Source organism: Rhea americana, unplaced genomic scaffold (assembly GCF_003343005.1).
Source record: "Rhea americana isolate MKP2758 unplaced genomic scaffold, rheAme1 scaffold_155, whole genome shotgun sequence".
NCBI lineage: Eukaryota > Metazoa > Chordata > Aves > Rheiformes > Rheidae > Rhea > Rhea americana.
The window spans coordinates 173,851-195,908 of record NW_028185650.1 but is presented as its reverse complement, the minus strand read 5'-3'; the positions used below and the strand labels follow the sequence as shown (position 1 = coordinate 195,908).

The 22,058-nt window shown below is 38.5% G+C and overlaps 1 protein-coding gene across 5 annotated transcripts in view; it reads right to left on the bottom strand.

Annotated features, from left to right (window-relative positions):
- SIPA1L1 (signal induced proliferation associated 1 like 1) overlaps positions 1-22,058 on the bottom strand; it is a 198,703-nt gene that overhangs the window by 135,838 nt on the left and 40,807 nt on the right. For 4 of the 5 annotated variants that reach the window (XM_085299806.1, XM_085299810.1, XM_085299809.1 and 1 more), the window contains exon 3: positions 6,601-6,673. The exons of the other annotated variant lie outside the window; for it this stretch is intronic. The gene's annotated coding sequence lies outside the window, so the exon portion shown is untranslated. The remainder of the gene's footprint in view (positions 1-6,600; positions 6,674-22,058) is intronic. 5 annotated transcript variants of the gene reach the window in all.

Here is a 22,058-nt window from a genome sequence, read left to right as displayed (position 1 = left end):
CTTTGTAAGATACTTAACAATACTGTATATATTACTGACATAATAAAAAGCCTGCTCAAATGACAGATGTAGTAAAAAAATAATTCACACTGACCACTCATTTCTCAGGATTTTTATTTCATTGCAGGCTAAGAACTTCCTTCTCTTTAACACTATTCAGACTCAGGCAAAAAGATCTTTAAGTCAACTGGAGTCTTGCCCAGACAGAAACAGCAGAAACAAGTATTATATGCAATAGGTGGTTAGCAGGACCACCAAAATTATTTATCAAGAATTCCCTCTGAATTTGCCTACAGAAACTCCAAAGGCTCTTCAAAATAGTTTTTTTTCTTTTTTTTGGGGGGGGGGAGGGGGGCAGTGGGCTACAAACTGCACTCACATACAACAAAACCAAACAACAACAAAAGGGAGAGGAGTATTTTTTTTAAATTAAATTTGAAGCTGCTTCAGACATTGTCCAACATGTCTTGGAAACTCGAGATCAGGAATAACCACTATAAGCAAAAGTAACTATTGAAAAAATTGCTTTCAGGGAGTGAATACAACAGCTCACTATTTAAAAAAATTAAAGCGAGTACAACTAGAACTTGTCCTGCAGCCAGTTTCATTGAATATTTTCATTAATGATTTGGATGACCAAATAGGAGTCCACTTACACAATCTGCAGTGCCACCAAACTGCTAGGGTCACAAGCAGTTTGGAGCAGACGATCCAAATTCAAAGTGAGCTTCGTAAATCAGAGATTCTAAAGCCAGCCAGGTGAAATTCAATACGGACAACACCAAAACGCTATAAATCTGAAAGAATTAAAAGACTAAAAGCAATAAAATTAGCAGGCTAAAGAGTAATAAAGAAGAGACTTTGAGGGCTGTATTGGATCAGACTGAACAAGAGTCAAATGCAGTGTTCCAGAAAGGCAAGAATCACTCAGGAAGGTATCAAGCCTACTGAACATAATCAGTGAGCATTTTAAGTATTTCAGGGTATTCAACACCACTGAGTCTTGAAACACTACGTAAATCATGTTTTTATGTTCTGAGCAATATATCCTAAAATAAGTTTCTAAAGTTACTAAAAACAGACYGACAGCAACAGAAAACAAAAGCTCATCCTGTTAACATGTACAGTTAAATATATTTGAATTTTCTAAGATGTGTTTATAGTAACTAAAAAATGGTCTTTATGTATAAACACACTTTTGCCACATATTGTAAATGACAAAGTATGCAAACTGAATTCTGTTCCTCTTCACCTCTCCTTCTCAAATAGGAAACTTCTAACTTCAGTTTCCTCTTYCCTTGCTCTTCTGTAGAACTAACACAAAATACTTTGATTAGAATTAATCAGTGCAGCTATAAAAAAGTTACAGACACTATACTAATGCTGGTATCTGTACAGATTTACTGCTTTTTCTACATTTGACAATTCATCTCTATGCAGTAACAATTTTAAATCAAGTTTAAATCCAGGAGATAGCTTTTTTTCCTTTTATAAAGCAGATAGTTTACTTTTTGACACTAGCTTACATGTATGCTGTGTTCACATCTTTAAAATAAAGTTAGGCTTTACCTAAATGCGTGTATGCATGCACGCACTTTAGCCCTGAGTTTAACTTTCCTATGAAATAGCAGTAATATTCCAACACCTATGTAGCCAAAAACTGACACGTCTTTATGTCAGTACAGTGGTATTTAGAGCATCTATCACAGCTGAAACCTTAACAACATATACCAAAGTATGACACCATCTTTCAGCCATTTAAAATTCAGACCTTCAGTAACTCTTTAGATTTTAACCTCCCACAAATTCCTTTCCAACATTCCTTTCTGCTAGAGATTTAGTAGTAAGTTACTCACATACACAGGTTAGCTTCCTACCAACTGAAAGATAGAAACAAAGCGGCAAACACACTGGTAAACGGCCAAAATCTAGAGACAGGCCRAATTCTCCTTTTCCTTTACAAAAAGCTACATGCTTGTAATAGTTCAGAGATCTAGAAGCCAGAATAACACACAAATGAGTTTGAGAACTCAAAACTTTTATACATAAAGCATGCGAAAGTGTTTGCTGAAGGACAGGAAAAAAAAAAAAAAACCACCCAGAACACAACCTTTGATTACATCTGCAAGACTATTCTAAGTTATCTGTGAAATGGGAACACAAACTCCGGGTCTAACAGACACTGACCTGCAGAACCAGTCGACTTACCGGTACAGCACTTGCAGCACTCTAAGCAAGAAGAGCGCTCCTAGTCACATATGGACAAATAAATAAATAAATAAATGAATAATATATTTAAAAAAAAGGTGATTTTCCTGGCACTACGGACAGACCACAGTGTATTCAGCTATACAGTAGCACCTATTTTCAGAAACAGAATTCAAAACATTCTGATTGCCCTTTTGGTATGTGTAATTTATTTTGTAAGTCTTTAAAAATAAACAAGTCTTTTGGTAACATTTTTTCTTTACATCTACATTACTCTATATAACAGAAATAACATCAGAAATCTAAGGGAAAAGTTAGATAAACACAGTAAAAGAAAACAAATGACCAGCAGCCACTTGAAGAGTGTAGCCCACATTATATCTGAAAAAAGATATAAGTACTATTTAAAATATGAAATACTGATGTTATGATCATTCTCTAGAMGACTTGTATCTCTCCTAACATAGCATTTTTGGTCAGAAAGCATTTCCCTAAGTATTTGCCTCCCACACTATTCTGTTATTGTTTGGGTGCTTGTGAGGCTAGACAGCAAACAGGGAGGAGCTCATAAGCATTGCAACACCAATTTTTTCCATCAGTAGGTCTTCAAAACCACCAATTTCCAAGTATGAAAAAAATTCATGGAGTCTCAACACCTTTAAGGCAGGGAGCTTCTTTATATGGAGAGACTGAAGACTAAAAGAGACAGTAGTTGTATTAATTTGTGGCAAAGTCAGTAACGTAATTCAAAGCTCCTAACTCCTGGTCCAACATTTCCATTTTTAGATAAGAGTCTTGTTTCCATATCAAGCAAAGCTGAGCTGCTTGTCCTATATTCCTCCATACAAATCTCTCGCTAGGCTGTCAGAGGCAGCACCGCTGGGGTAGATGGAGCTTTGATTTGACCACATATACAGTGAAACTAAYTGTAATATTTCACTTCTGGCTGAAAGACAACAGTTAAGATTTTAATGACAAAGAAAACACTTCCAGCTCATCTAAATATTTAACCTGCTCTTTTGAGCATGTTTTTAGTATCTATGAAGATAGTGATGAATCTCGAATTTCTTTTTCATGATGAAGTTATTTTAATATAAGCAAAGTTAAAACACCTGGATGGCCTTAACTAATGAAAAAATGAAGTCTACTTTGCAGAGTAACCCAGGAGCAAAGCAACTGCCTGGCCCACAATGTTATTTCCTTCAGGGCAAAAACATTAARTAGTTACAGCCTTTACCTGTTCTTTAACTCTCAAATTTTTCATCCTACCAAATCTATCCCTACTTATCCCTTTTATAGTCAAGGGCAGCTGTAAGGAGCTGAGACTTGTGAGGAATGCATGTCTGTCCCTCCTCACTCCCTCACTGTCTAGCACATCAATGTTTAAGGAATGCTGTAAACTTTTTATTCTAAATTAATCCCAGCCAGGAAGGCACTTCGTCACCAGTCGTTTTGCAGCTCATCCTCCTTCCAAGCAATCCCCTGCCAAGAGCCAATCCTTTTCAGAAAAGGCAGGCTAAAGCAGCAACTGCTCCTTCTCTGAAGGAGGAAAGATGAGCCATTTCTCAACTTTTCTTCTCAGCTAGCCTCTTCAAACAGCTCTAGCATGGGTGCTGGGAGGGAAGAAAAATAGGAATAAGAGAAGAAAATACATGCCTAAAAGGAGGAGAGAAAATAAAGGGGAAAGAAAACAGAATATAAAAAGAGCACACAAATAAACAGTATTAAACAGAATCTGGAGTTCAAACAACAGCTACCCACTGCTGCTTCACATCCTGTACAATTTTTACACCCGTACGAAGGGAACACAAAGCTCTAAGTAACAACAGYACTTCACACTCATTGTGTATTTACAAATATAAAAGATTTAAGACAATAGAATCAAATACTGATAGACAGGTAGATATTTAGTAATCTGAGCAATTCCAGTTTCATCATTACTCTGTATATATAATCTTCTGAATAATTTGGAGGTAGCTAGCATCTAGCTCTAAATAGTGTGTAAGTTACCGCCAAAACTGCATCTGCATGCCAGTACACTTGTGGTTTCTCCTCCTCCTCCACCCTCTCTCCCTTTCCCCCCGCTTCCCTATACGGGCTCTGCCACACACACCTTGCACCCCCTTCTCACATGCACCCATGCAATTCACACTGTAACCAGTGTCTTCTGCGTCGCCTCCTAAAGCCAGTGGGAGGCAAGAGCAGCAAAAAAATAAAAAAATAAAAAATAAATAAATAAATTTGGCTACAACTACTTACACACACCTGCCAAATAGGACGTTTTCAAAACGACTCGGTGCCTCTCTCTGCAAGAGGAACTGCGCACTTTGCACGCGCTGTGGGCAGCAGGAGGAAGCGAGCCGAGCAGGCGCTCTCCCCCGAAGGTACGACCGCCACTGCAGGAAGCGGAGATCGTTAGGAGCCCTGCTCCACCAGCACAGACAGGGCTGGTAAGAAAACAAGACGTCCTCCTCTTCTGAATTTCGTACAATAAAGCAGTCCAACCAGAAGCCAACCAACAGGGCTTCCAAACAGCAGCCCAGGAGCGAGCAGGACAGGTGGACCAGCAGATGAGGTMACAGCTACCCTGCCTCGAATTTGTGCATATAGTGCAGAGGAAGCAGAGGTTGGCCAGGCCAGCGCTGTCCAGACGTAGCCTCCAGCAGTTGAGCCTACCCAGAAGCTCAGCCTCACCAATGACAGGCCACCAACAGGGATGAAGCAGGGGGCCATCCTCTCATGGSCTGGCAAGGTCTGCACGCACACACACATGCACCACCAGTAATAATAAAAACAAACTCCACCACAGAGCACCTCAAAATGGCATTTGATCCTATTCAACCAATTTCCCAGCACTGCCACACTAAATTTGACAATTTGGAAGAAATACTCCTCTTGCATATTTTCCAATACACATAGACAAAGAATTTAACATGACATCTTCCCCCTCCCCTCTTTTTATTCCCTTTGGAGATGTAYAGACATAGGAGAGCTTGGAGCTTAACAAATCGCAACACTTACTCCTGTAAAAATACCATATTTAAAACCAAAGCTGARTTTTCAGCTATCCTGATGGTCTAGAAAATAGTTTGAAAATTCTGCAAGTTATAGATTTTAAAATTTATGGTTATTTATATGCACTTTAAAAAAGATTCAAAGACAAACAAAATATTAAGATACTGCTATTAAAGGTCAATGCAATAAGCAACATAGCTCCAAGGTACAGAAGAACATTATCTTAGTTCTAAGCCCTCAAACATGGRATTGATGGAATAAATCACGACAGATTGCACAAATTCATCTAACATTATACCCAAGAACCACAAGAGAAAATAGACTAACATGTGAAGAAAATATGAGTTAGGATGAACAAGAAACATTTGTTGTGTTACTACTAATTCTAAAACTACACAGCAACATTCACAATGTACATTATGTTGTGTATATATATGCATGCCATGTTATAAATATAAAAAGACATGACTAATGCTTCATGCTGATGGAATCTGTAACTGTCTAGTAGACTTGTATCTTTTTCTTTCATCAAATGGAGCAGAGTTAGGTTGTGGTCTTGCATTATGCATAAGCAGTGAATACAATTAGACTGAAAAGCAAGCTGATCTTCTCTGATCTCAAGAAAAAAGTGTGAACTCTGATCTTCACAGGTGACAGCTTTGTGCATCTCTTCAATTTACTAGTTAGCTTCCTTGAACCTGTGTATGCAATAAAGAGATCACACCACAGTTGTGGCTAATCTTATGCCTTACACAATGTTTCAACAAGGAAGAATATCAAATAAGAGAGCAAAGCAGTTATATTACTCCTGCTTGGCACAGAGAAACTGATCAGTTCTTGCTTTTACAGTTCAAGAAGGATGCTGAAAAACTGGAGAAAGAAGTATCACTGAAGTGTCTAAGAGAATAAGAGAAGGTATGACAATGCTATTTGTACAGCATGGGAAGGAATCTGATCTTTAACTAGCAGAGGTATAAATGAATCAATTACTGGAAACTACACCTAAACAAATTCAGAGGAGAAATGAGACCTCTCTCRTTTTTAGAGAGCTGGAATCTTTTAAGAATTGCTCATCTCCAAATTCACAGAAGTGTTTTTACTGAAACTGGAAGATTTCCAAATAAATGCTGTATTTCAGCTCAGGGTACCTGCCCCGAGGCATCAGTTCAGAAAATCTAATGGTCAAGGTAGTTACAGCAGTAGCAGTCAAACATGATTCCACAACACTTTACAGAGGAATCTAGCATTTTCCCTTTACAAAAGAAATTGAAGCAGAGTCAAAGGCAGCACAGTAATGAAGTTAATAGTTCCTAGTTCCAATGAGGATACTCTGTGGTCCCCCCGGCTTTAAAATCATGCATCACTCCATGAACTTACCTTCTTTTCCCCGTTTCACATATCCCACCTCAATGAAGTGTCTCAGATTTAATAGTAAATTCTCGTTACAAACCTGCAAAAATGAAAAATATTTTAACCGCAGAAATTTGTTGCTATTGAAGTTTAAGGAGCACAGCACGATACACTTCAGCAGTACGCACACTGAACCATGCGGAAACTCAACCTATCAGGGTTGCCGATATATTGCCAACCAGTCCCACAAGATGTTAATATTCCAATATCAATTACAGAAAACATCACATTTGTCAATCAATGTACATTTGTAATAACACACAGTAGTTCTAAGTTATACTGCACAGTACATTTTAAAGGTAAAACAAGGGAAGACTCAAATATTATACAATGTATGTATTTCATCTACTAATAGCTCTCCATATATACACAAACTACAGAACTTAATGTAAAATAGGTTTCATTCCACCTGATAATAAAACTCTTACTAGCTAGGAAGTGACACAAACATCAACAGGGCCTACAGGTACACTGCAGACATGAAGTGACATAAAATACGGCACAGTTATGATCTAAACTAGGTTATGGACAAACTAGCAATAAAGAAACGAGGGCACAGGACTGCAGCGATTAAGCACCCGGGGCTCCCTGTCAGCCTCAAACAGGCCTTGCTAAAATCCATGCTGTTGAGCGCTCACTGGGCTGGCTTTTTGTCTGTTTTTAAACTCCTGGCTAGCTAGATTAACGCTAACCTGGATGTGTCTCACCGTTTGGAAAGCGGGAAGCGTGCAGACACAGCACACGCATCCTCCTTCTCAGCCCGCCTAGTCAACCCACAGGCGCAAACACAGTGAATCACTGCTATCCAGGCGGCTAAAATCTTTAGTCACCCCAGACTAATAAAACAGCGATCAAAGCAGAAAACCCTCACCAACAAAGAGATAACCAAAAATTAACATGATCTAAGCCTCCTTCTTTTCATTCAGTCCTATACACCAAGTTTCTGAACAAGCATGTAATTCTTTCATTCTYGTGTGCAATGAAACAAGGCTGAGACCTCACGACCACCTACCTCCTATTATGGCCAGATTTTGCTATTAAGAACATGATCCAATTTTGTTGAATCAAAAGTGGCAATTGCAATTACCATCAAGTTCTAGAGTATATTAAATAATCTCCCAAACTGTAGCATATTTACTACTGGTAATTCACTGCACTGTTTTTAAACATAAAGGAAGGTTAAAAAAATACATTAAGTACTTTCTATTTCTTTTCCATTTAAAGATCACAACTATGGTTACCGTTTCAGCCTTAAGACATAATATTATTACAGGAGACAATCACTAACTTGGAGGAATTATATTTCAATGAGAGTATCTAATATCTCTATCCCCTTCCTCCTCCTCTTCATGCATGCATACACAGGTATGCATGTGTACACACAGGCACATGCACGTGCTCCCCAAGCAACATCCATCCTCTTTTTTTTTTATATATATATATATATATATAAAAAAAAAAGAGTAGCACCTCTGGAAACAGTAATTGCAGGGGGTTACTTCAAACTTTCTTTGGACTCCTCAGTGGAAATAGGCTAAAGTACAAACACATACCATACCAACAGAAACTCTGTGTACAATCACCAACTAAACCTTGGGAAAATTTCAGGGGGAGGAACAGACCCAAAAACCGCAAAATAAGAGATGAACATGATTCCGTACATCCTCTACTGTCATTTCCCAAAGAAACGTTTCCCACAGCTGCTGTCTCCCGTTTTAGGCAATACAGCACTATGTACTCTTGAACATGCCCCTGTGAAAGAACAGCTTGGCCCCCGTCACCCCRGACAACGAGGCTTTACCACCCCAGCGATGAATGAAGCCACAGGCCTTCAACCTCTCAATGGGGAAAGAACAGGACAGGTAACCCAGAAGCTTTAAGCACTTTCCTACAAAACTTAACTTTTTAAGGTCAGCATTAGCCACTTCACCACACTGACCATCCCCTTCCTCCTCCCTCCCTCCAGCGCTTTTTAAACAGCACGTCAAGGTGAAACAAGCAGTCTCCCAGGAGAAACAAGCAGTCTCCCAGGAGAAACAAGCAGTCTCCCAGGAGAAACAAGCAGTCTCCCAGGAAGTTGTATGCAGATTTTTTTTTTAATATTGATCCAAAAAAAAAAATACTAATGTGGAGAATCTAACAAAAATTAAAGTTAGTGCAATTGAATGTCTTATACCTAAATAACTTACATATCTAATTCGATTCTCTATTTGAAACAAGCAGAACTTAGCTTTATTGGAGCACATTGCTAAAAATAGAAAAAATACCTACTAATGTGGTTATACTTTACTAGAAAGTAGAAATCCATAAAGTCTGTTCACTAATTCCAACAAACAAGTCTGAATCTACAGAAACATAGCTCATAAACAACTTCAAAGGACCACCCATGAAACAAATTCAGTTTGAAATTAATTTTGTATAGAAAGATCTGCTACGAGCTTAAATTCAAAGACGATGTAAAAAAAGAAAAAAAAACCACACACACAATTCCACTGGAAAACGATTTCAACCGATGAACAAGAATTGCACGTATACTTGGTGGTATAACTTGGTGACATTATCACTGGCAAAATTAGGTTAACTACTGGACATCGTGTGACCATTGATGGAAAATAAGACAAAGTCGAACTGCAGCTCCAAAAGCGGCGGGAAAAACCCTATTCCTTTACTTTCCACCACCAGGTTTGATTAACGGCTAAAACACGGTTTTCATTTCCCTGCTCAAGACAACCCTAACTCCTTGTCAGTTCCATGCCCCACTACCTAGGGCTTAGGATGAAAATTTCTCTCTCCAGACCATAAACTTCAAAAAAAATACTTTTGTATGGTGCAGTGGAAAAGTTCTGGGCAACACCGTGTCCTTCTCCTTTGTCTGCAACTTTGACAGTTACCTACCAGGGCGAATCAGGAAAACAACTGCATGCGATGCTAGAGATGGTGTCRAGGGGAAAGACAATAGTTTAAGGAGGGGGAAAAATAATTAAAGCAGCCTTTTTCAAGGGTTCCTCTAAATCATGGAACAAATACATCCGAGACTTTTTTTTCCTTCCAATATAAACATCCTCCAAAGGAAGAATTTTTGTTGCTGAAGTAAATCAAACCTTGGAGGCTGAACAGTCCACTGCCAGCACAAGGCAGCTTTGCAAACAGCATTTCTGAACAGACTTAAACTCTGACACTCAATACAAACAACAGTATTACTCAACACAATTGCAACCAGAAAAGAAACAGGTCTCAAACTAACACTTTTCCTCCTTTAAACATCTCACAAACTGACGAAGTGATATTAAGAGGGGGATCTTTGTTTATTAGAAATGTTTATTACAATGCTTGTCATTTCCAAGCCTGGACAGCTCTGCATATCCTACAGGTGTAATTTTCAACATTTGTCAACAAACAGACTCAAAATTTTTTTTGGTGGAGGGGCTCTGCCTGTAATTCTGACAAACACAAGTTCTTAGGGTTGCAAAGTACTCTAGCGTTTTAGGGTAGCAAGCGTTTCTAGCCATTTCCCTTCACACAGCAAGGACTTGCACAACTATGTTGTGCTRTAGTTCAGGAAGCTGATCCACCTGAAAACGAACCCACCTCTGCCCATCCCTGGGGAGAGGAGATGGGGGAAAAAATAAAGTAAAATAAAAATCAATTCAACCTTCTTAATCTGTCTTCTTGAACAAAGACAATGATCTTGCACACGCTTGCAAAGGACTCCAACTGACAGACCCCAGGCAGTGGCACTGCACGGGCAGCACTGCAGCATCTCACGCTCACTTCATCCTTACCATCTTTCCACAGGCTCCCTGGAAGCACACCACACTTCGCTGTGAAAGGATGTACCATGTACTGAAAGCCAGTCCTTACCATGAATCAGGTACATGCTGAATAGTCAGTCATCCTTTCCTTAAAGCACAAGTTTTGTTAAACAAGTAGATTAAAAAGGAACAGCCTGCAAGAACCATGGTGCTCTTGCAAAGGGGACAAACCCTGGTACTCCATAGCATGCTGAGCGTGACCTGCTTTCAGGCATGCTCATAAACACCAAGAAGATGGAGGAGCCATCTAGTCCCCTCACGTCTTCTTCCTGAAAGGAGCTCCCACGTGGTATAGCCACAGCATCTGACCCTGATCTATYGCTACAAAAGGCTTGTACCAGAGGTGACAGGAGCCCACTAAAATCAGACCGGGCCGACGGATGTAACCCATCGAGAGGTTCACACTACATTCGCCCACGTGTGCGCGCTGACACACGCTGGAGCTACACCACGCACGGCCACTGACCACCTGTCCTCACCAACTTCCTCCAAGCCCCTGCTCGGCCAGCTCAAGTGTAGGACGGCATTCACAGCACATCTCCCCAGAGAGCCGCATTAACGTCCACATTAAAATAMAGGGAACAAGAAGAGCTGGATCATTTCTCCAACCTGGTTTTCCCCAGTGCAGTTCACTACACAGCAACACAGGCCCCGTGCTGACATAAGGCAGAGAAAGCAAACAAGGGTGGCAGCCTTCAGCCACCATACTGAAACTGTACCAAAAACCATGGCACAAATTGCTATTTATTTTAGTCTAACAACCTCTGACATTTGACAGATCRCTACACAGATAATTTGTAGCCCCCCAACACCAAGAGTTGGCTCATTGCTACTCTCCCAAGAACAGTTTAATAGAGTTTGATGGATACTAATGTTCTTGCCACCAACTACTTAAAATTCTTTAACAAGTGCCAGACAGCATTGTCAATAAAGCTCAAGAAAGTATTTATAGTCTTTCTTCATTTAAGCAATTTATAATATAGCCTACAGGGTTTTATTTTTRTAAACAAGCCTAAATCTAACTTGCAATAAGGTATGAAATTAAGATCTTTGAAAAAAAAAAAAGTATCATCATCAAAAGAGCTGCATTAGAAAAAAACTGAGCAAGTATAACAGCACTTCCCAAAAGGTAAAGAAACTCATTTCTAAATAATGCATTTTAGCYTTCCTATTACCAATAAACTGAGCCTCTTTCAGGTAGAAAGATGTTCTAATTTTGCAGTAGAAAATTTTGATTCCAGCTCAGTCTAATGAAGATAGTGAAGTGTTTAAAATATTTCTGACACTTCTGTGATTGCACTACTTACTTTTTGGAAACAGTCGTTTGGGCAGGAGGTGAATAAATTTCCACACATGGCGGCCTTCTGTTCAAGAAATATTTTGGTCATTTTCATTATGGCTAATTTTTTTTGCCTATTCAACCACTACTGAGATGCACCATAATTCTAAATCAGGACTCTCCATTTTCTTTTTCTTTGGTGTTAAATTACAGACCTGCTGTTTAAATGAGCTTTTTTTTTTTCTTCTTTAAAGATTGCCTGTGAAGCTCAATTGTGATTGGAAAGGCCGCCTACACAGCGGAGAGAGTGAGCAAAGAGAAAAAACACACACGCTTGCAGAGCTGAAAAAACATTGGTGTAGGCGTACGTAAGGGGGGAGGRAAGAACGAACTTGGTTCTGCTGAAAAGGGCTATTTTCCTACATCACCCTTGAAAGAACTAAAATGCATTACTTGGAGAATTCAAAGCCTTGTTTTCCAYGTAGAACCAGATGTCAGTATTGAGCATTACAAGCAGTTTGAAGAATCCTTGCAGATTATCCCCTAGGTCTCAGAATCCTCCCAGCCTGAACAAGGAGGAGGTCATTTCTCCATCTTTCTGCTGCATAATACAGAAGCTACATTCACAGAGAAGCAATTGTAGGATAGTTGTAGAACAGCAGTTTGAAGCTTTAGAAACTTTATATAATTAAAAACATTAGCAAGTATTGAAATTATATCTTAAGCCTTCTTTAAAATAAAAGAGAGAGGAGAAGGAGAGAATATTGCATCCAGCTCATGCCAAAAGTCTTATTTCTAGAAACTAAGAATTTGTAGCATTCATTTTTCATTGGAATCCAACAGAACCCAAAACTCTTGAAAAAATAAGCTATAAGAMGTTATTAGTCGTTTCTCAAAGATAAACATTTAAAAAATAATTTTCTTCTCCAGCCTACACAGCCTCCAGTCTGTYTGTCTCCCAGGACAAGCAAGCAGGCCTTTCAAGCCTCAAAGAGCATCCTTCTGCATTCTCTTTGTGAAGGCAACAACCACACGCATCAGAATTTGTAAACAGGGACCTCTGCACAAAGCGCTCTCGTGCCATCATAAAGCTATGAAAATATTTGTAACGAGTCTGTCTTTCCCTTCACAATAAAAACAAAAGGCTTTTGACGCAAGTGCGTTAGACGATTATTACTTTAATTACTATTGCAGGAACCGACAGCCATTAAGGCAGCCAGGACAAGTCCCATCCATGGACTTCAAGGAGAGGAGGAGGGGGGAAATAAATAAATTACAAGAGGCAGGATCCCTGTTGATCCCATGCCTTTGGGCACTGGCTTGCAACCTGCATTAAGCATCCCAGCCGCAGGGAGCTCAGAGTTCAGCGCGCAATCCCCTCCCGCGCTGGGCTGGCATTTCCAAAGGGCCGCGCTCGCAGGAGACTGAGCCGTGGCCCCCCAGAGCACAGCTTGCACGTCACCTCGCTCCCGAGACGCCGCAACCGTCAGAGCGATTGCGGTGCTGTCAGGTTCATCTCCAGCCAAACACACGCTCTAAAGATCTGAACACCAGAAACTAGCAATCAAAGATAACATTACTACAAAGAATATTCCAGCTTTATGCATCTTTTCACTGTTTAATCCTTCAGCACCAATGGCTGTTCCTCATACATGCCGGAAACACGGGGAAGGCAGAACTTTAAAAAGCACACGGCCTGGCTTGCACAAACCTATTTGGCAAGCAAAAGCAGCACGCTTAGGGGCACCGCTCAACTCTTACGATCCCGCCTGAAACACAAGACAGTTGCTCCTCAAGGCCTCTGAGGCACAAATCCTATCAGGTCAAACACAACACGGAAACAAGTATAAAAAAATAATTACAGAGGTGTACAAAGTAGTAAAAATTGAAATTCCCTGGTTTAGGAAATCTTCAGTCATTTTTAATAGAAGGTATATAGACTTCTCCTAAATAGCAATCCTGACTTTCACTCTTAGTCTCTTCAGTAATGCTTCTGTAGAATGGTAAAATATTCCTTCTGAAACATTAAAATAGTCTGTCTATATACTAACACATGTATAATTCCATCAGATTAAAAAGAATGCATAAAAACCTTATTACACAACCAATGAATCATATACATAGAATTTACATCCTAATAAGGCATATGCTTTCACGCTCAGCTTGTCAAGCTAAAGAACCTTTGCTTCAARAATTGCTGCCAAAATAATTTGATCTGTTGTATTTTTCCACAAATTTCATTTTTAGGTAAAATTAGATTTTAGGTCCTGTTAGAGTTACAGAACAGCCCAATGGTAATGTAAAAGGCTGCCTTGTATCTACAGGCTCCAAGATCTCCAACCAGACCAAGATCATTAGGAATTAAAAAAGCCCCTGTAACAGTGCTGATGACTGCCAGAGGATAATGTCAAAAAGCAGAGAGAGACTATTTACATTTTGCTTTTCAGACATTAAGAACCCTAAAAACTTTCTCAGGCAGACATTGCTAATARAGATAACTGCTGAACTACTGAAACTTTTTTTACTGTCTTATTTACCTTCTGTATAACTGCGTAACAGAAAAAATGATTTGAAATTGAATTACACTTCAATTTGGAATGAAGGGAGATTCGTGGAGGATTTATACACATATTATTGTATATATGTGAATATATATATATACACACACACACACACAGATTTATACATTTATCATTGCCATAAGTACAGTATCAATCAAAATTAGTAATATTGCATTCAGGTCTTTAGCTACTTTGCTGCCCTGTCAACCGGAGTCAGTCACTTTAATTCTTGACATTCTTAAAAGTTTTTCTCAACAGGTATGCAACAGTTGCATTTAATTTCATTTTACCTCAGAAACCTTATTCTAAARATATAATTTCCACAGCCTCCTTTTAGTGCAGGAAGCCGTACCCCTTCCTGATTATTCACAACCACCAAGGTTTACATACTTTCACACTGAATCCAGTTTTTCTAGGCACACAACGGAGTTTAAGCGGCTTTACATTTACCGTGAATATAATTTCATATGCTGCAAGTAAAAATATCTGTACCAAGAAGATACCGCTCACTTGAAAGAGTTCCTCATCTATGAGGTAACGCTTTTGYCCAGTACTGAACTGAAATGAAACACCAAGGAATTCACGGAACATAACCACGAAACTGTGGACTCTGGAGGTACAGCAGACAAATTAACAGTAAGCACCTTAAAGTAATTATATGGATAAAAATACATAAAAGTTTTAAATGGAGAAAAACCTCAGGAAATGCAAACAGAATCCCGCTCACCCCCCRAAGTACTAAGTCCTCCTTTTTGCTCTCCAACATTCCCTCTTCCCCAAGTTAGGTCTGCTCTTCAGAAAAGTCGCCCTAGTATTCTGTAGCCTAATCTTGCACCACAGAACTGACAGTCCAGCTGTGGGAGAAAATGCTGGAAGCAGGGGTACTAGTGAGTTCAGTAAAAATTTGCAAAATCGTAATTTGAAAGTTTTTTTCCATTTTGCTTTTATTTTTTCTTCTTTCATGTGTGATTTTAAGYCCTTTGGCTTCTGTCAAAATCGAGAACTGAGGGGGCATCTCTACTGACTTAGGTACTTGGAATTTAAGTCATCTGTCAATCAGAAGTACAGTGGAAGACACGACTCTTAGAAAGCTTTTACTGATAAGAGTTCAGAGGGTTTTGACGATAAGGTAAATATCATTAAACCAAATACAAAGGGAAATTAAGGCAAGAGAAAAAAAAAGGTTGTTCAAAGTCAAGCAGAGTCAGAACTATATTAGTCTTCGGACTTCTAGCACTCAGGGTGCAGAACCATGACTCCTCTTCGTACAAAGACTTTCATCAGCACTTTGATGAACTAATACTACGCACAATTTAAGCAACAATACACTAGCCTGGCAAATTGGATATCCAAAACAAAAATGCAGAGAACTGCCTAACAGTTAACAAATTAAAAGCTACAAAGCACTTTACTAAATGGCATTAGTGCAAGCTGATCAACCAGTATGTTTCCACTGGGATGCAGTAACATTTGTAAACACAGAAATCCCATGGTATTAAATTTTTCCAGTTTACAAAATATGCAGGCATATTGTGGAAGCTCCATTATTTCACCTTTCACCACAAAAAGGTTTAAGTCAAGAATATCCAAACAGATTATGTTGTGTGAGCATCATTTGTATAAACCTCCCTCATTTCTACAAGTTTCCACCAACCCCCTTCAGAACATACCAGAAATGTATACCATATGTAATAAAATGATGTGTCTATTGCCTGTAAAATTCATTTAAAAAGCCTACTTTACTTTTATTTCAAAATATGCAAAGAAAGAAAAACATTTTTTTTTCTTGTTGAACATAAGTTATCCAGTCTTCAAAAGCTTGGAAAGTGATTCAAACTGAAAAAGAAACCTTCTAAGAATCACTAAGTTTCACACATCAGAAGTCATCTTTTTCTACCCTTAATTCAAAACTAAACTAAGACAGATGTGATAATTCTTAAGCTGCAATTTTTTTTCATACATGTAACAATTTCTGCTTTCCTGTGTTACAAGCCTTCCATCACAAAAAATAAAAACGTTCATCCATGCTATCTGTAAGACAAAGTAAAATTCATCATTTCCATCCTACTAAGTTAGAGGAATAGAAGTAATTCAAGATACTCTCTCTGGCTATATCCAAGATTGCTCATTTTCAGTGGAGATGTATCTTTTATACTTACATTCCACAGGAACAGTCAATATGTTACTCCATAAACGACAAATGTCTTACATTTCCATACCCATGGGACTTGCTTGGCAGACTTGGTAATTTCAATTAGAAAAGGCTTTTCTCTGTTCATTTAAGGACTTTAATTTTTTCTTAGTCTGGCAAAGTTCATGAAAGAGGGTTTCTTGCCTAGTTTCCCAGGAAAATCACACCCTTTTGTATGCTTCTCAGTAGACAGCCCATTTATCAGCATTAAGATATATTGCTCTGTAAATATTTCAGTTATCCTCATGGTCACTTCACTGATGAGTGAACAAAAAGCATCTGTATCTCTGTTTAGAGAGTGTCAATATAATTACAGATTACATGAAAAAATTGTAAAGAATTTAATGAAAACAGACATAAGTCTAGTAACTTGACCATATGTCTAAGAGCTCTGCATAATTCAGACAAGGAATTTTACTTGTCTGTTCTGTAATTTTCCCATTAATAAAAATATTTACTTCACAAAGGTCAGAATGATTAATTTCCATGAAGAGCCTGAAACTTAAAAAAAAAAAAAAGACATCTGCATTTACAAGAGTATTACTAAAATTATACAAACTAAAGACAACTCAATGCTAATGTAATTTCTCTAGAACTACATGCCTAGCCATGAGCAGCAGCAAACTCTCCATTGCGTATTATTTGAATAGACAAGTTTTGGAATCTGTCTTGATTCTTGTCCATTCTAAAGTTGCAGCAGTTTTGCTAATAAAATGAGATGCAACATTGAGAATTTAGTCYTCATTTATCCATGAGAAAAACTGAAAGAAAGCCACAGAACACTCTGAACATATTACTTTTAATAAACCTAAACCAAAAGAGAAATGTAAGAAAGAACCCCGTGAATCCAGAGACTATTAAAGTAGTTAACGATTAAAGATTCATGAAAGTCTATTCCTAGCTCTAACTGTCCAACACAAGGCTATCAGAATTATCCAGCTCCCTTTCAAGTACAGCATAATTACTGAAATAGCATTCTTAAGATGGTCTTACTACCACAGGACCATCTATGCCCAGACTGACTGCACATAACTAAGAATCTAGTCCACATCTTTTTTCTTGTATTAAAAATAAAGTGATATTGAATGTCTGGGTTTCAGTGCAAGAATATCGAGTTTGTTAATAAAACATACAGAAGTACAGACTTTAAGAGTTTGCATCTTTCCTGGTCTTCTTTTAGTACAAACAGCACTGCAAAGTTAGGTCTGCTAGATAGATTACACTGGGTATTTTTGATTAATTTACAGTGCAAGTTTGAGATAGACTGAACAGCCTTAAAAAAATGGCTTTTGTCAAAGCAGGTATGTGACATGTTAGCAGACAGCTTGTCAAATAATGCATACCACCTCATCACAGACCTCACCACTGGATACATCATTTTTACAATAGTTGCATGAGTAGAATGTAAGTAAGTAATTACAAGATATTAAAAGGATGAATCCAAGTTAGGAGGTAGAGGCAGAAGGAAGAGCAGAGTAAGATAGCAAATTTGTTTATCTAAAAATGCTGAAGTCTAAACTCTATGACTAACATACTTGGACACAAAGAAAGACACACTGAAGAACAACATGATTTTAAACATGGGTACCCAAGACCAGATACCCTTGTTTCTAAATGAACTGCAGATCTAGGAAACTGGAGATAAGAAAGCTGTTACTGTGGGAAATTAAGTTATGAAAAAGTAAGTATGAATAAAGGTTAATCTTGCTGCATTCTTTATGAAAGTTAGTATGTGAAATATTCACATTACTTACTGAAGTGCAGAGTCTCAGACTTGTGGCATTCTTTTACTAGTGCCAAAAAGCAACCTAGAGCAGAAGAGAAAGGAACTTGATCTGCTGTAGCAGAAGATTGTTTTTTGAAGTGCAGTAAACTTAGCTTACTTTTACTTTGCAATGAGATACTGTTCTAATGAAAAGTTTAAAAATTTCAGTAACTGCAAACATGGCAGAACCAGACTAACATAGTTAAGTAGTAGTTACAGAAAATCAAGAGAGGCCAGAAAAAAAAAATGATTTTCTTCCAAAGTCATGGAAGTATCTGGAGGGAGGCTGAACTCAGATCCAGCCTAAAGGAGCAAGCCAAGTGTTCTCAGCAGCTAAGCTTAACCGAAATAACAGCAGGAGCACCCTACCCTTACACATAATTCAAGTCAGCTTCTCAACTAAATACACTCAGTAGACTAGGTATTTCCACTAAAGAAGAGAAATTTCTTTTTAGTCTTATGACAGCCTAGAGAGTTCAAATGTAAAAGGAGAATTGGTATGTTAACACAAATACTGTTCCCATTACAAGTGAATACTTTTCAAGAAATTTCACAGTCCATATACTGGCTTGTTCTCTAGTCCATTTGAGTTATTGTCCATCAAAGTCAAGAATACACAGAAACAAATCTTCACTTGCTTTCCTACACCCTCAGGGCAGGACATGACTCTTCTTCTAAATAAAAGCCTTGAGAAAAACTTGTTTCAGTGATTCATTTAAATAAACATGCCAGAAAAGGTTTACATTCCATCAGTTGAACTTGGTTTTTTAAAAAAAGTGGCTATCAATCTCCATTAAAACATTTGTCTAAAAACAGTATCAGACAAAGCATTCCCTCACTGAATTATACTCACGGAAATGCTACAAACTAGGGCTACTTAATAGAAGCTATGATCTCCACATGACACTTAGGTACCTTCAATACTTAGATATAGACACGTGGCTCTAAAAAMAGTTACTCTTAGATGAAACAAAAACAAACCTGGTGAGCAATAATCACTCTCTGATTCCACATTATATCTATCTAAAAAGTTAGCCTGTGTTCCTGAGGTAAAACAGTATAAGCATTATTAAAATTATTTTAAACTTTAAGATTGACTTTAAAAAGCAGTGTCTTGGGAACAGGCAAAAAAAAAGCTTTAAACAGGATTTTAGAAATAGGAGAATACTTCAAAGAACAAAAACTGTCTCCGCTGTATTGCAGCCATTTGAATCAAAAACCCAACAAATTTTTTTTTTCATGCATTTGGAGACTTATTCTGAAAAACTGTGAGGTTCTTACATGATCCTTGACCTCCATCRACAGTGGCCATCAATAGCCTAAAGTAGATCTTAAATGATTTCAYGTAATTATAACATGACAGTGCCATTACTACAAATGCATGATGGCTAACTTCTGGTGGGATTAGGAAAAGCATGAGAAAGAAAACATTATCAAACGATTCAGATGAAGTTCAAATAACTTAGAGCAGGAACTTGAACAAACTCTGCATAAGTAAGCAGATGGGCTGTAAGTGACAGCTGATTTCTGAAACATCCTACTAAGGATGTGCAGGGTCCCTCAGTCCAGTATAAACCATGTGCTTGCTCGTGGGGGAGCTCCCTACCTCTCTTTGGAAGTGTTCAAATTCAGCAGGATTGCTTCCTTGCTTCAGCCCACTGTGCAGCCCCACATGAAATCTCACCTAGGACAGGCCAGGAAGGAGGGGGCAGCTGAGTTGGGGTGGAAGGACGAAGGGCGAGATGGTACCTTCCCGGGGCCACATGAATTCGTGCCACACTGAAGCAATCGCATAACCGTATACTACAGTTTCACCAAAAAAAACACCATAACTTTGCTAGGACTCCCTAGAAAAGGCCTTAAAAGAAAGATTCCCAACTCCCAATTCAGTATTGCTAAAACRGCAATTGCTAAGAGAGGGGGTTGAGTCATATGACATTCAAATAAAAAAACCTTTTCATTAGCTTTGTTAATTAAACCTGACAACTGCTTGCTCATTACTTTGGAGAAAAAAAGAGAAGTGAACTTTTACTAAAGTTTTTTTTTTTTTTTTTCCTCCAGGTATCAGTCAACCAAAAAGCTGTCAGTGCACTCCAAACCTATCTTTGGATGCAAAATTCAACTTGGAGATCTAAAATGAAGCATTTGAAAAGAACACAGACCTGGTTACTGCCTACAGTACAGCTTCAGTTTTTAGAATGACCTTCGTAATGAGATTGAAGACGAGACTTTGCAGTCCTGACGTCCCAGAGATGGGAAATAAATCAAATCAAGTCCAGACTGGTGCACTCTGTTAATGTATCTTCTCCTGATCTGTAGCAAATAATACCATAATTCATATGTATAACTGCTCTGCTAAACTAGTTCTTAGAAAGGTGAAAAGGTTATCTAGCAATTACGAACAAAAACGATTGGCTTCCCGGTTTCAAATACTTCGGCATTGTAGCACTGTCAGCATGATCTACTGAAAGGTATTTGAAATCCACAATAAAGTGATCCATCATTCTATATATCACTTTGATTATTCTGTGCCATAATATTTAAACTTTAACTGCTGACTAAGTGAATAAACAGAAATGTTTCTTCATGACAAGGGAAGTTTAAACCTTAAAGATGCACATTTTCATGAGATTTCTGTCTGAGGGTACCACATACTTGGAATGGTAACAACCTAGAACAACTTCCCATCACTAAGGTTTCAACTAGCATGGTCACGTAAAGCAGAAATAATTAGAAAGCAGCGCTCCATCCCGTAAGGAAGAGTCCATACGGCAAACCAACAGGTTTGCTGTGCTCCGCGTGGAACTCATCATGCAACTGCAATCATCATGTTTAAATGGCCCTGGATAGGTAGGTGAATTTTTAGTACACTTCATGAGTTTTTATAAGTACTATGGTGCAACCAACCTATCCAGACATTGTGCTGTCTTGAGGGAATACCCACAGGGTACCCAGAAAAGCCATCAATAACAGGTCTGAGCAGAGTCTGCTTCAGATAAGCAGTACGATGCAAGTACCTTCTCTGATTCTTGCTCTTGCATTCTAACAGCATCTTGATTTATGGTCTCAGGCTGTTTTCAAMCACTGAACCACCTCAGTCTCACAGCTCCCTGACATTTCCTGTATTCCTTGCACTTCCCTGTATTCCTCACAATTCCCTCACATTTTGAAATATTTTGGCATAACTCAAGCAAAAGGAAGGGTTCTCTTCATCATACCTGGACTCAGTACACTTGTAACAACGCTCTCCTACTACCAAGGTGCCCTCAGAACTCAGCCGCTGTTTAAACACTCTTCTCAGAAGGGAAGACTTCACTTACCTGAAAGGACTCTCCCATGCACAGYGAGCGTTATTTCTGATCCCTGCACCTGACAGCAGTTTAGGAACGCTCTTTCTTTTTACTGAAAAGAGGACTGGAATATAAACACAGTCAAATGTTCAGAATGCAAACTAATTACACCCAACTCTTCCACCCAGGATAACCTGCGTGCGCAGATTTAGCATTCTGCTGCTTTTCCTCACTCAAGCATGTCTTAGTTTTATGTTACACAAGTTACTGAAAAGAAGTCTTAATATGTTGCAAATCAAATCCAAACTGAYTGCGCATAGTAATGACAGAAAAACTATTAGAGTCTGAACAAAATGACTGCATCAGAAAAAAGACTAGCTGTAACTGCAAACACCAGAGGGAAATGATGGATATCAGTGTTAACCAACCAAAACACTCCTTCAAAATGAAGATAAAAAGAAAACATCAGATCAGCAATGTCATCACTGAACTAGTCCTGAACACAACCCATCTTAAAACCTTCCCTY